The 13348-nt window shown below is 47.7% G+C and overlaps 1 protein-coding gene across 6 annotated transcripts in view; it reads left to right on the top strand.

Moving 5' to 3' along the window:
• Positions 1–890: 890 nt before the first annotated feature.
• The window catches only part of LOC139248867 (zinc finger protein 436-like), a 194950-nt gene continuing 182492 nt past the window's right edge, over positions 891–13348 (top strand). For 3 of the 6 annotated variants that reach the window (XR_011591111.1, XR_011591113.1, XR_011591110.1), the window contains exons 1-2: positions 901–1007; positions 2988–3535. The gene's annotated coding sequence lies outside the window, so the exon portion shown is untranslated. Of the gene's footprint in view, positions 1008–2987; positions 3536–13348 lie in introns of all 6 variants that reach the window. The other 3 variants (XM_070872213.1, XR_011591112.1, XR_011591109.1) reach the window with 3 other exon arrangements.

Genomic DNA, 13348 nt, shown 5'->3' with positions numbered 1-13348 from the left:
TCAACCTTCTGTTGCCTTGACCCCAATCTCTAAAACCTCTCCGCCTCTCAATCCTCCTTTAATCTGCTCCTGAAAACCTATGTCTTTGACCAAGCTTTTGGTCACCTGTCCTGATATCTGTTTATGTGGCTTGGTGTCAAGTTTTTGTCTTATAATACTCTGTGAAAATCCTTTGGACGTTTTACACATTAAAGGCATTATATAAATACAAGTTTTTGTTTTTGTTTTTGCTTATTCCCTTGATTTGACCTCTCATGGTATTTCATAGAACACAGCACAGAAACAGGCCATTCGGCCCAACTGGTCCATGTCGGGGTTTAAACTCCACACGACCCTCCTCCCACCCTATCAACATATCCTCCTATTCCTCTACAGTGAGGAGATCCACTGGTTGCCTTCTGGTGCCCGTCCAAAGGGCCAATGTGTGAGGGTATGCAGTGATTGTTGGCAGCCTATTCAACCTTGGGGGCATCACAGTCCAAAACAACGCCCCCTTTGCAGACTTGGCCTTTGCTGCTGGGGTGAGTGGACAGTGATCAGTAGCAGGAGCCCAGGGCACTGAGGTTAACTGCAGTCTCCCCAACTGCAGCCCAGGCTGGGATCCGCTGACAACCCCCACAGTGAGCAGCTGGAATGTGCAACCTCTCCTGCACTTGGGAGCAAGGGAGGTCAAGGGTCAGCACAGAATCAAATCAACCTTGACCCCCAGCCTCCCTCACTCAGGAAAACCAAGTTGCATTGTATCATGACGTCTGTACTCTTCATGACGTCAACACGTTCCAGCGCGCGTCACCCTCGGCCGCCCGCCCACTGTTCCCGCGGTCTCACTCCCCATTGGTCGGGAGCTCCCGTCAATCAGGCCGTGGTCCCGGGTCACGTGCCGCTCGAGTGCGCGCGCCGCCCAACAGCCGGAGGCGGAGAGAAGGTTCCGGAGCGGGGAGGAGGAGGAAGCGGCGGTGGCGCAGGGGAGCCCCGGAACCGGCGGGGAGGCTTTCTAAACACCCGGGGTAGGCCTCAGGCCCCCAACAATAACCTGCGGCTCCGGCGTTTGCCCCGAGCTCGAGTGGGTCAGACCCTTCGGGGAGGCGGGAGGAGATTGTGGGGGCGGCGGAGGGTGTGGAACCGCGGGTGGGCCGGGGAGCTTCACCCACACCCGCTGTAGGCCTCAGGCCCCAATCACAGCCCACAGGCTGAGCCCGGGTTTGCCCCCCCCCGCGGTGACAGGCCCAGGGGCTGGCTCACTCTGGCTGCCTGCCTCTCCTCCACGGTCAGGGAAGGAGGGAGAGAGAAAACGGGCAACTCGGGGCCAGTTAGTCTGACATCAGTCCTGGGGGGAAATGCTGCAATCCATTACTACACAAGTGTAACAGAACACTGAGAAAATCAGGCTCTCAGTCTGCTCTCAACATGGTCTTGTGGGAGGGAAATCGTCTTTAATACATTTATTAAGCTTTTTGAGGATGTCAGCAGCAGGGTGGATGAAGGGGAACCAGTGGCTGTAATGGTGCAGGATTTCCAAAACACATTTGATGTGCCACATAAAATGCTAATTGAGAGCTCACGGAGTTGGGGGTAATATATTAGCATGGATAGAGGATTGGTTAACGGACAGAGAGTCGGGATACACGGGACATGTTCCGGTTGGCGGGCTGTAACTAGTGGGGTACTGCAAGGATCGGTCAGCTTTGGTCTTAGCTTTGCTTTGGCCTCAGCTATTTACAGTCTATATTAAAGACTTGGATGAAGGGATCAAGTACAATGTATCCAAGTTTGCTGACGATACAAAGCCAGGTGGGAAAGTACGCTGTGAGGAGGATGCAAAGAACCTGCAAAGGGATATGGACAGGTTCAGTGAGTGGGCAATAAGGTGGCAGATGGAGGAGTATAATGTGGGGAAATGTGAGGTTATTCACTTTGGTAGGAAGAATAGAAAAACAGAATATTTTTTAAATGGTGAAAAACTAATAAATGTTAGTGTTCAGAGAGATTTAGGTGTCCTCGTACAGGAAACACAGCGAACTGGCATGCAGGTACGGCAAGCGATCAGGAAGGCATGTTGGCCTTTATTGCCAGGGGGTTGGAGTACAAGAGTAAGGAAGTCTTGCTACAATTGTACATGGCCTTAGTGAGACCACACCTGCAGTACTGTGCACAGTTTTGGTCTCGTTATCTGAGGAAGGATATCCTTGCCTTAGAGAGAGTGCAATGAAGGTTCACCAGATTGATTCCCGGGATGGGGGGATTGTCCTATGAGGAGGGATTGAGCAGTATGGGCCTATACTCTCCGGAGTTTAGAAGAATAAGAGGGGATCTCATTGAAACATGTAAAATTCTGAGGGGGACTGACAGGGTAGATGCTAAGAGGTTGTTTCCCCTGACTGGAGAGTCTCCAAATAGGGCCCACAGTCTCAGAATAAGGGAGTCGGCCATATAAGACTGAGATGAGGAGGAATTTCTTCGCTCAGACGGTTGTAAATCTTCGGAATTCTCCACCCCAAAGGGCTGTGGGTGTTGAGTATATTCAAGACTGAGATATATAGATTGTTGGACTCTGGGGGAATCAAGGGATATGGAGATCAGGCAGGAAAGTGGAGCTGAGGTTGAAGATCAGCCATGATCATAGTGAATGGTGGAACAGGCCCGAGGGACCGTATGGCTTATTCTTGTGCTTAATTCTTGTGGTCTTTTGTCTTGTCGGTGCCCGGATGGCCCTGGAGAGGGAACATGCGGTGTGCACTGGTTCCTTGATGCCTTCCGTGACCGGTGGCACCTCAGGGTACGGAGTATCTCATACACACTGGGAACAACATTCTGGTTTATTTGGGAAGGTGCCCTTTGCTTTTGTTGCTTATTTTGCCGCCTTTTAATTTGATTGGATCACATGTTTGTGGGAACAAGAGAGGAAAGAATATTCCATGGAAGCTGGAATTGTCTGTTTTGATTTTCGGCCCAGGACTTAGTGATGACTTTTGTGAACTCTTTTACAGGGTATTAGAAGGGGAGGATTTACAGACAGGAAACTCAAACCAAACCAAATCTGACGGAGTCACTCAATTCATCAGGACCTGAATATCATCGGTCTTTGAAAGTGGAAGAAGAAATGTTTGCCTGTTCTGCCTGTGGGAAAAGATTTCAAATATCAGTGTGACTGGAAAAGCACCGAGACACACACACCCGAATGAGATTGTTCCAGTGCACTGACTGTGGAAAGAGCTTTAACCAGTTACACAGCCTGAAAAAACATCGCACCATTCACCCTGGGGAGAAACCGTACACATGTTCTGTGGGGACCAGGCTTCAACTGATCGTCCAACCTGGAGAGACACACGGACAACCCCGCACCATGGAGAAACCGTGGAAATGTGGGGACTGTGGGAAGAGATTCAATTACCCATCCCTGTTGGAAACTCATCGCTACAGTCACACCGGGGAGAGGTCGTTCTGCTCAGAGTGTGGGAAGGGATTCACTCACTCATCACCCTGTCGGCACACCAGCGTCACTGACACCACGTGGACTGGGAAAGTATGTTAAAGGGTAAGACTGTAGAAATGCAGTGGCAAACATTTAAGGAGATATTTCATAACTCTCAGCAAAGATTTATTCGTGAGAAACAAAGATGCTTAGAGAAGGCTGAACCATCCCTGGCTAACTAAGAAAGTAAAGGATGGTATCAAATTGAAAAAAAGGCAAACAATGTTGTGAAGGACAGTGGAAGGCCAGAGGATTGGGAAATTGTTAAAAACCAGCAAAGGACGACTAAAAAAATGATGACAGAGAAGATAGCAGCTGAGAGCAAACTAGCAAGAAATATCAGTAAGAGCTTCTACAGATATATAAAAAGGAACCGAGTAGCTAAAGTAAACATTGGTCCTTTAGAGGATGAGACTGGAGAATTAATATTGGGAAACATGGAAATGGCAGAGATTTTGAACAAATATTTTGTATTGGTCTTCACGTTAGAGGACACTAAAAACATCCCAACAGTTGATAATCAAGGAGCTATTATGGTGGTGAGGGGTGGGGGGAGGGGGGACTTAAAACAGTCACTATCACTAGAGATAAAGTACTAAGCAAACAAATGGACAAGTCCCCTGGACCTGATGGCACGCATCCTCGGATCTTAAAAGAAGCGGCTGCAAAGATAGTGGATACATTGTTTGTAATCTACCAAAATTACCTGAATTCTGGAGAGGTCCCAGCGGACTGGAAAACCGCAAATGTTACATTCCTATTCAAGAGACGGAGACAGAAAGCAGGAAACTATAGACCAGTTAGCCTACCATGTCATTGGGAAAATACTGGAGCCCATCATTAAGGAAGAAGTAGCAGGACATTTAGAAAATCATATTGCAGTCAAGCAGAGTCAGCATGGTTTTATGAAAGGGAAATCATGTTTGACAAAGTTGCTGGAGTTGTTTGAGGATGTAATGAGCAGAGTGGATAAAGGAGAACCCGTTGATGTCATACATTTGGATTTCCAGAAAGCATTCGATAAGGTGCCACACAAAAGGTTACTGCACAAGCGAAGAGCTCACGGGGTTGGGGGTAATATATTAGCATGGATAGAGGATTGGTTAACTAACAGAAAACAGAGAGTTAGGATAAATGGGTCATTTTCAGGTTGGCAAACTGTAACTGGTGGTGTGCTGTAGGGATCAGTGCTGGGGCTTCAACTATTTATAATTTATATTAATGACTTGGATGAAGGGACTTAGTGTAATGCAGCCAAATTTGCTGCTGATACAAAGATGGGTGGAAAGCAAGTTGTGAGGAGGACGTGAATAATCTACAAAGGGATTTGGATAGGCTCAGTGAGTGGGCAAAAATCTGGCAGATGGACTATAATATGGTAAAATGTCAGGTTATCCCCTTTGGTAGGAAAAATTAAAAAAATTATTATTTAAATGAGGACGATTACAAAATGCTGTAATACAAAGAGATCTGGGCATTCTTAGACATGAAATGCAAAAAGTTAGCATGCAAGTATAGCAAACAATCAGGAAGGCAAATGGAATGCTGGCCTTTATTGCAAGGGGGTTGGAGTATAAAAGTAGGGAAGCCCTGCTACACCTGTACAGGGCGTTGGTAAGACCACAGCTGGAGTACTGTGTACACTTTTGGTCTGGACTTGTCTCTATTCCTGTGCCGAGGGGATTGCTACACCAGACGGGAGGGGCAACATTTGGGGACACTGATTCCCCACCAATTCCCATTCCCCTTCTTGTGGATAATGGAGGGGCCACTGTGTGCAATGTGCAAGTCAGTAAGAATTGTCAGCCAGCTCTTTCTAATTGGAGATGTTCTTCAGTGGAAACTTTCATACTATTGTAGATTTTGTACCAAAGCTCAACTTAGGATTAAAGTAAAAGTTCATAATTTTATTGCAAACTAAATTTCTGTTGAGAGTCGCTGAATTAAGGGGAAAGATAACACACAGCGTTTCTTAAATGGACACTGCAGCCCCAAGAACAAAATCAGCAATATATCCAGAATATTATAGTCCAGCCCAGTTGTAGGGTTATTAACATCAACAGAAACAAACCCCAACTGTCAGAATGAACGTGGTTCAGTCGGGATGTGATTAACAGCAGCAATAACAACAGATTCCAACCCCTGCAGTCACTTGTGAACTCGCTGGTGTGTCAGCAGGTCGGATTACCGAGTGAATCCCTTCCCACACTCCAAGCAGGTGAACAGTCTCTCCCCAGTGTGAACTCTCTGGTGAGTTACAAGTTGGGAAGACCCAGTGAATCCCTTCCCCCACACGGGGCAGATGAACGGCCTCTCCCCAGTGTGACTGCGTCGATGAATTTCCAGCTCACGGTTTTCTAAATACCTTCCCACAGTCCCCACATTTCCATGGTTTCTCCATGGTGCGGGTATCCTTGTGACTCTCCATGGTTGGCCAATCAGTTGTGAATGGTGCGATGATTTTTCAGGCTGTGTAACTGGATAAAGCACTTTCCACAGGCAGTGCACTGGAACACTCTCACTTAGGGTGTGTGTGTCTCGGTGCCTTTCCAGTCACACTGATGTTTGATATCTTTTCCCACAGACAGAACAGGCAAACATTTCTCCTTCCACTTTCAGAGGCCGATGATATTCAGGTCCTGATGAATCGATTGACTCCGTCAGATCTTGACGTGATGTTTGGTTTGTGTTTCCTGTCTGAAAATCTCCCCTTCTAATACGCTGTAAAAGGAGATAACAAAACTCATCACTGTCAGTACAAGACAGAAATTCAGAATAGACACATCTAGTTTCCATGGAACATTCTTTCCACTCTTGCTCTTCCAAACCTGTAAATCTCTGTCCCACACATTGTCCCTCCTGCTGTGCTGAAATCCAAATCAACACACATTTCTAGACTGTTTCTCCTCCACTCCCAGTTTTCACCACCAATTCTGTCTGCAAGTGGACCAGGTGTTTACACGTCATTCATTTCCCTCATGTCACTGTTAGTTAAAGGGACAGAGATTGATCTCTCATTATGCATCTTTAGTACTTAAACAAAAATCCTTCCTGTTAATAGTGAGTCACATTCTGCACTGGGGGAGATGGCTGGTGGCTTCAGCCTTTAAAATACTCCTCCTCTTGTTCAAATCCCTGCAAGGCCTCGCCTCTCCCCATCTCTGTAACTTCCTCCAGCCCACCAACCCTCTTAATAAGGAGAACCAATTTTCAGTGTCAGAAGGGCCGGTAACCAGAGGACACGGATTTAAGGTGTTTGGCAACATAGCCGGAACCAGTATCCTCATGGTGGGGTTTGGTAGTTTGGTTGAGGAGGGTTTAAATTACTTGGCAGGAGGATGGGAACCTGAGAATGGATTCAGAATGGAGAGAAGCAAAGCTGAAATTGGAAATCAAGAAAGTATAAAGTGAATTTGGAATACGGAGGAAACAAGGTCTATAAAATAGATGACAAGGCAGTTTGGCAGTGCTTAATGGTATATACTTCAATGCAAGGAGTCATGGGAATAAGGCAGATGAGCTGAGAGCACAAATACAAGGGAGTATAATATAACTATTACTGAGACATGGCTGAAAGGGCAAGTATGGCAGCTCAACATTCCTGGTTACAGGGTTTTCAGATGGGATAGAGACGGGGATAAAAATGGAGGGGGGTGGTCGCAGTATTGATTAAAGAAACAATTACAGCTGTGAGGAGGGATGATATGTCAGAAGGATCATCAACTGAGGCCACATGGGAGAACTGAAGAACAAAAAAGGGGCAGTCACACTGCTGGGGATGTATTATAGACCCCCAAACAGTCAGAGGGAGCCAGAAGAGCAAATATGTAGGCACATTTCTGACAGGTGCAAAACAATAGGGCAGTAATAGGCGGGGATTTCAACTGCCCGAATATTAACTGGGATAGAATTAGTGTGAATGGTATAGAGGGTGCGGAATTTCTAAAATGCATTCAGGAGAACTTTTTAAGCCAGTATGTAACAAGTCCAACAAGAGAGAGGGTGGTTCTGGACTTTGTTTTAGGAAATGAAGCTGGGTAGGTGGAAGGGGTATCAGTGGGAGAGCATTTTGGTGGTAGTGATCATAATTCAATTGGATTTCGGGTAGTTATGGAAAAGGACAAAGATAGACCAGGAATCATCCTCATAGGCAGTCCCTCGGAATCGAGGAAGACTTGCTTCCATTCCCAAAGTGAGTTATTTGATGGCTGAACAGTCCGATACGAGAGCCACAGACCCTGTTACAGGTGGGACAGACATTCGTCGCGGGAAGGGGTGAGTGGGGCTGGTTTGCCGCGCGCTCCTTCCACTGCCTGCGCCTAACCTCTTCACTCTTTGAGCTAAACGCCCTCCCGGATACACTTTCTCCACCTCGGGCGGTCTTCGGCCAGGGTCTCCCAGGTGTCAGTGGTGATGTCGCACTTTACCAGGGAGGCTTTGAGGGTGTCCTTACAACGTTTCCGCTGCCCACCTTTGGCTCGTTTACCATGAAGGAGCACCGCATAAAGCATTTGCTTCGGGAGTCTCATATCTGGCATGCGAACTATGTGGCCTGCCCAGCGAAGTTGATCGAGTGTGGTCAGTGCTTCAATATTGGGGATGTTAGCCTGGATGAGGACACTGATGTTGGTGCGCCTGCCCTCAGTGGATTTGCAGGATCTAGCGGAGACATCATTGGTGATATAGCTCCAGCGACTTGAGGTGCCTTCTATACATCGTCCATGCCTTAGACCTATACAGGAGGGCGGCTTTTACTACAGCCCTGTAGACCATGAGCTTGGTGGTAGATTTGAGGGTCTGGTCTTCAAACACTCTTTTCCTCAGATGGCCGAAGGCTGCACTGGCGCACTGGAGGTGATGTTGAATCTCCGCATCAATGTCTGCCTTTGTTGATGAAAGGCTCCCGAGATATAGGAAATGGTCCACGTTGTCGAGGGCCATGCCATGAATCTTGATGATTGGAGGGCAGTGCTGTGTGGCGGGGACAGGCTGGTGGAGGACCTTTGTCTTACGGATGTTAAGTGTAAGGCCCATGCTTTCATATGCCTCAGTGAATACATTGACTATATCCTGGAGTTCGGCCTCTGAATGTGCACAGACGCAGGCATCGTCCACATACAGCAGCTCCACGACAGAGGTTGGGGTAATCTTGGACCTGGCCTGGAGGTGGCGTAGGTTAAACAACTTCCCACTGGTTCTGTAGTTTAGTTCCACTCCAGCGGGGAGCTTGTTGATTGTGAGGTGGAGCATGGCAACGAGGAAGATTGAGAAAAGTGTTGGAGCGATAACGCAGCCCTGTTTGACCCCGGTCCGGACGTAAATTGGGTCTGTAATGGATCCGTTGAGAAGGATCACGGCCTGCATGTCATCGTGAAGCAGGCGAAGGATGTTGACAAACGTTTGGGGGCATCCGAAACGGAGGAGGGCGCTCCATAGACCCTCATGGTTGACAGTGTCAAAGGCCTTTGTAAGATCGAGAAAGGCCATGTATAAGGGCTGGATCTGCTCCCTGCATTTTTCCTGCAGCTGTCACGCTGCAAAGATCATGTCCGTTGTGCCCCGTAGGGGACGAAATCCACATTGTCATTCCGGGAGGTGCTCCTCGGCCACAGGGAGAAGACGATTGAGGAGAACTCTAGCAACAACTTTCCCAGTGGCTGATAGCAGGGAGATTCCCCTGTAGTTGCCGCAGTCGAATTCGGCCCCTTTTTTTAAAAAAATGGTGACAATCACTGCATCTCTGAGATCTCCCAGCATGCTCTCCCTCCAGATGAGAGAAATGAGGTCATGTATCCGCGCCAACAGTGCCTCTCCGCCATACTTTAGCGCCTCAGCAGGGATTCCATCCGCACCCGTAGCCTTGTTGTTCTTGAGCTGTTTTATGGCTTTGCCTACCTCGTGTGACGTTGGAGTTTCACTGAGATGCTGCGGGATGGAGCCGAGAACACTCGAGTCAAAGGCAGAGTCTTGATTGAGGAGATCTTCAAAGTGCTCCTTCCATCGGGCCCTGACAGCCTCGGTGTCCTTGATGAGTGTTTCCCCGTTCTTGGCCAGGAGTGGGGTAGGGCCTTGGGAGTTTGGACCGTAGGTGGCCTTGACTGCCGTGAAGAATCCTCGCATACCGTGACTATCGGCCAGTTGTTGTATCTCCTGTGCTTTCTCCATCCACCACCTGTTCTTTAGGTCCTGAGTTTTTAGTTGGACCTGAGCCTTGAGCCATCTGTAATGTTGTTTTGCAGCTCCCGAGTTGGATTGTTGTTTGAGGCTCAGAAATGCTTTGCGTTGCGATCTATTAGTTCTTCGATCTCTTGATCATTTTCATCAAACCAGTCCTGATGTTTCCTGGTTGAGTGACCAAGTGTCTCTTCACAGCCACTGGTTACAGAGACCTGGAGGGCAGACCAAGCGCTGTGGGTATTCAGCATCTCAGGGTCATCAAGGCACGCCAGATTGGCTGTGAGGCGCTGGCTGTATAGGGCTTTCTTAGCTGGGTCTCTATATACCCCAGCATTAAGGGACAGGATATATCTTCATTTAGAAAGACACAGATTAATAAACTACAGCCAGCGTGGATTTGTTCAGGGAAGATCGGGTCTGACTAACTTCATTGAATTTTTTGAGGAGGTAACAAAGAGGGTTGATGAGGGGTAGTGTGTTTGCTGTAGTGCATATGGATTTTAGCAAGGCATTTAATAAGGTCCCACATTGCAGACTGGTCATGAAAGTAAAAGCTCATGGGATCCAGGGCAAAGTGGCAAGTTGGATCCAAAATTGGCTCAGAGGCCGGAAGCAAAGGGTAATGGTCGATGGGTGTTTTTGTGACGGGAAGGCTATATCCAGTGGGGTTCCGCAGGGCTCAGCACTAGGTCCCTTGCTTTTTGTGGTATATATCAACAATTTAGACTTAAATGTATGGGGTATGATTAAGAATTTTGCAGATGATACTAAAATCGGCTGTGTGGTTGATAACGAAGAAGAAAGCTGTCAGCTGCAGGAAGATATGAATGAACTGATCAGGTGGGCTGAACAGTGGCAAATGGAATTCAATCTGGAGAAGAGTGAGGCAATGCATTTGGGGAGGGCGAACAGGCAAGGGAATACACATTAAATGGTAGGACACTCAGAAGTGTAGAGGAACAAAGGGACCTTGGAGTGCAGGTCCACAAATCCCTGAAGGTAGGTGGACAGGTAGATAAGGTGGTTAAGAAGGCATATGGAATACTTGCCTTTATTAGCCGAGGCATAGAATACAAGAGCAGAAAGGTTATGCTTGAACTGTATAAAACACTAGTTAGGCCACAGCTGGAGTACTGCATGCAGTTCTGGTCACCACATTACAGGAAAGATGTGATTGCACTGGAGAGGGTACAGAGGAGATTTACGAGGATGTTGCCTGGACTGGAGAATTTTAGCGATGAGGAAAGATTGGATAGGCTGGGGTTGTTTTCTTTGGAACAGAGGAGGCTGAGGGGAGACCTAATTGAGGTGTATAAAATTATGAGGGGCCTAGTTGGAGTGGATAGGAAGGACCTATTCCCCTTAGCAGAGGGTCAACAACCAGGGGGCGTAGATTTAAAGTGGTAGGTTTAGAGGATGGTGGGGGTCTGGAACCCACTGCCTGAAAGGGTGGTAGAGGCAGAAACCCTTGTTGCATTTAAAACGAACTCGGATATGCACTTGAAGTGCCGTGACCTACAAGGCCACGGACCAAGAGCTGAAAAGTGGGATATGGCTTGATAGCTCTTTGTCGGCCGGCATGGACACGATGGGCTGGAATGGCTTCATTCAATTCTGTAAATTTCTGTGGTTCTATGACCCTGTACTTAAAGTGATGACAGTTGTAAATTATGAAAAATATAGAAGATTAAAGGGTGATCTAATTGAGGTGTTTAAGATTAAAGGAGTTGATAGGGTGGATGGAGAGAAACAATTTCCTCTGGTGGAGGAGTCCACAACAAGGAATCACAACCTTAAAATCAGAGCCAGGCCGTTCAGGGTGAGGTCAGGAAGCACTTCCTCACACAAATGCTGATTGGCTGTTTCTCTTGGTTGGAGAGTCTAGAACTTGGGATCACAGTCTCAGGATAACGGACGACCATTTAGGACTGAGATGAGGAGAAATGTCTTCACTCAAAGGGTTGTGAATCTTTAGAATTCTCTGCCCCAAAGAGCTGTGGATGCTCAGTCGTTGAGTGTATTCAGGGCTGAGATCGATAGATGTTTGGACAGTAAAGAAATCAAGGGATACGGGGATAGTGCGGGAAAGTGGAGCTGAGTTAGAAGATCAGCCTTGATCTTATTGAATGGCACAGCAGGCTCGAGGGGCTGTTTAACCCACTCCTGCTCCTATTTCTTATGCTCTTAAAGTCTAATGAAAATCTGGAACTCTGTTCCCCATAAAACGGAGGCTGGGGACCAATTGAAAATTCCAAAACTGAGATTGATAGATTGTCCTTAGGCAAGTGTATTAATGGCGATGTAACCAAGGCAGGTAGACAGAGTTAAAATACTGATCAGCCACAATCTGATTGAATGGTGGGACAGGCTCAAGGGGCTGAATGGCCTATTCCTGTTCCTATGTTCCTACTTACAGTGATGACTTTTGTAAACAGCTTTTACAGGGGATTAGAAGGGGAGGAAATGCGGACAGGATTAAACCTGGGTCCCTCCTGTTCCTATGACTGTCACACTGGGCGTTACCTTTCCCACTGAGCCATTGGGAGGAGGGTCCAGTGACCCTGCTGGAAAATGCACGTGTGAGGCCTCAGGCGAGGACAGTGGAATAGCCTGTCGACACTCACTGTCGAGGATCATACATAGAGATTGGGCACATGGGTCACATATTGGAGAGAAACTGGTAATTGTAGAACTGAACCCAGCCAGAGTCAGCACCTTCAGGGGAGGAGAGGGAGGGGAACCAGTGAGTGTGGAACTGAACCTAGCCAGAGTCAGCACCTTCAGGGAAGGAGAGGGAGGGGAACCAGTGAGTGTGGAACTAAACCCAGCCAGCGTCAGCACCTTCAGAGGAGGAGAGGAGAGAAGGATAAAATAATAAGAATTTGTGCAATGTGCATTGTGCCTTGCTCTCTCCCTGGATCCTGAAACTACTGAACTCACTCTTCCCCATCTGAAGTCTACAGGCTCTAAAACAGAAGCTTGGTGGCCCTCAGTCCCGACTCCTTGATTTACCTCCCCTTCTCTCCTCCTCTTTCCCCCTTGGTTGTGTTCCACACTCTGGACCTTGGGCCTTCCCCGGGGATTCTCAGTATGAACAGGGGGATGTGTGTTGAGACAGGATGTCCCAGCTCTCCACCTTTAAAGGGACAAGGAGAGGACCAGCTGGGCTGAATGGCCCTGCTTTATGACATCACTGCAGTGCCTAGCAACCAACCTCCCTGAGCCCTGCTCATTATGGGCTGGGTTTAGTGTTTGATGGGACAGTGTAGAGGGAGCTTTACTCTGTATCTAACCCGTGATGTACCTGCCCTTGAAGTGTTTTAGAACATAAGAAATAGTAGCAGGAGTAGGCCATTTGGTCCCTTGAGTCTGCTCCGCCATTCAATATCATGGCTGATCTGATCATGGACTCAGCTCCACTTCCCTGCCCGCTCCCCATAACCCTTTATTCCCTTATCGCTCAAAAATCTGTCTATCTCCGCCTTTAATATATTCAATGACCTAGCTGCCACAGCTCTCTGGGGCAGAGAATTCCATGGATTTACAACCCTCTGAGAGAAGAAATTTCTCCTCATCTCAGTTTTAAAAGGGCGGCCCCTTATTCTAAGTCTATGTCCCCTAGTTTTAGTTGCCCCTATGAATGGAAATATCCTCTCTGCATCCACCTTGTCGAGCCCCCTCATTATTTTATAAGTTTCA

This window comes from Pristiophorus japonicus, unplaced genomic scaffold (assembly GCF_044704955.1).
Source record: "Pristiophorus japonicus isolate sPriJap1 unplaced genomic scaffold, sPriJap1.hap1 HAP1_SCAFFOLD_298, whole genome shotgun sequence".
Classification (NCBI taxonomy): domain Eukaryota; kingdom Metazoa; phylum Chordata; class Chondrichthyes; family Pristiophoridae; genus Pristiophorus; species Pristiophorus japonicus.
Note: the sequence above shows the minus strand (reverse complement) of the source record. Positions and strands in the feature narration are given on the sequence as shown.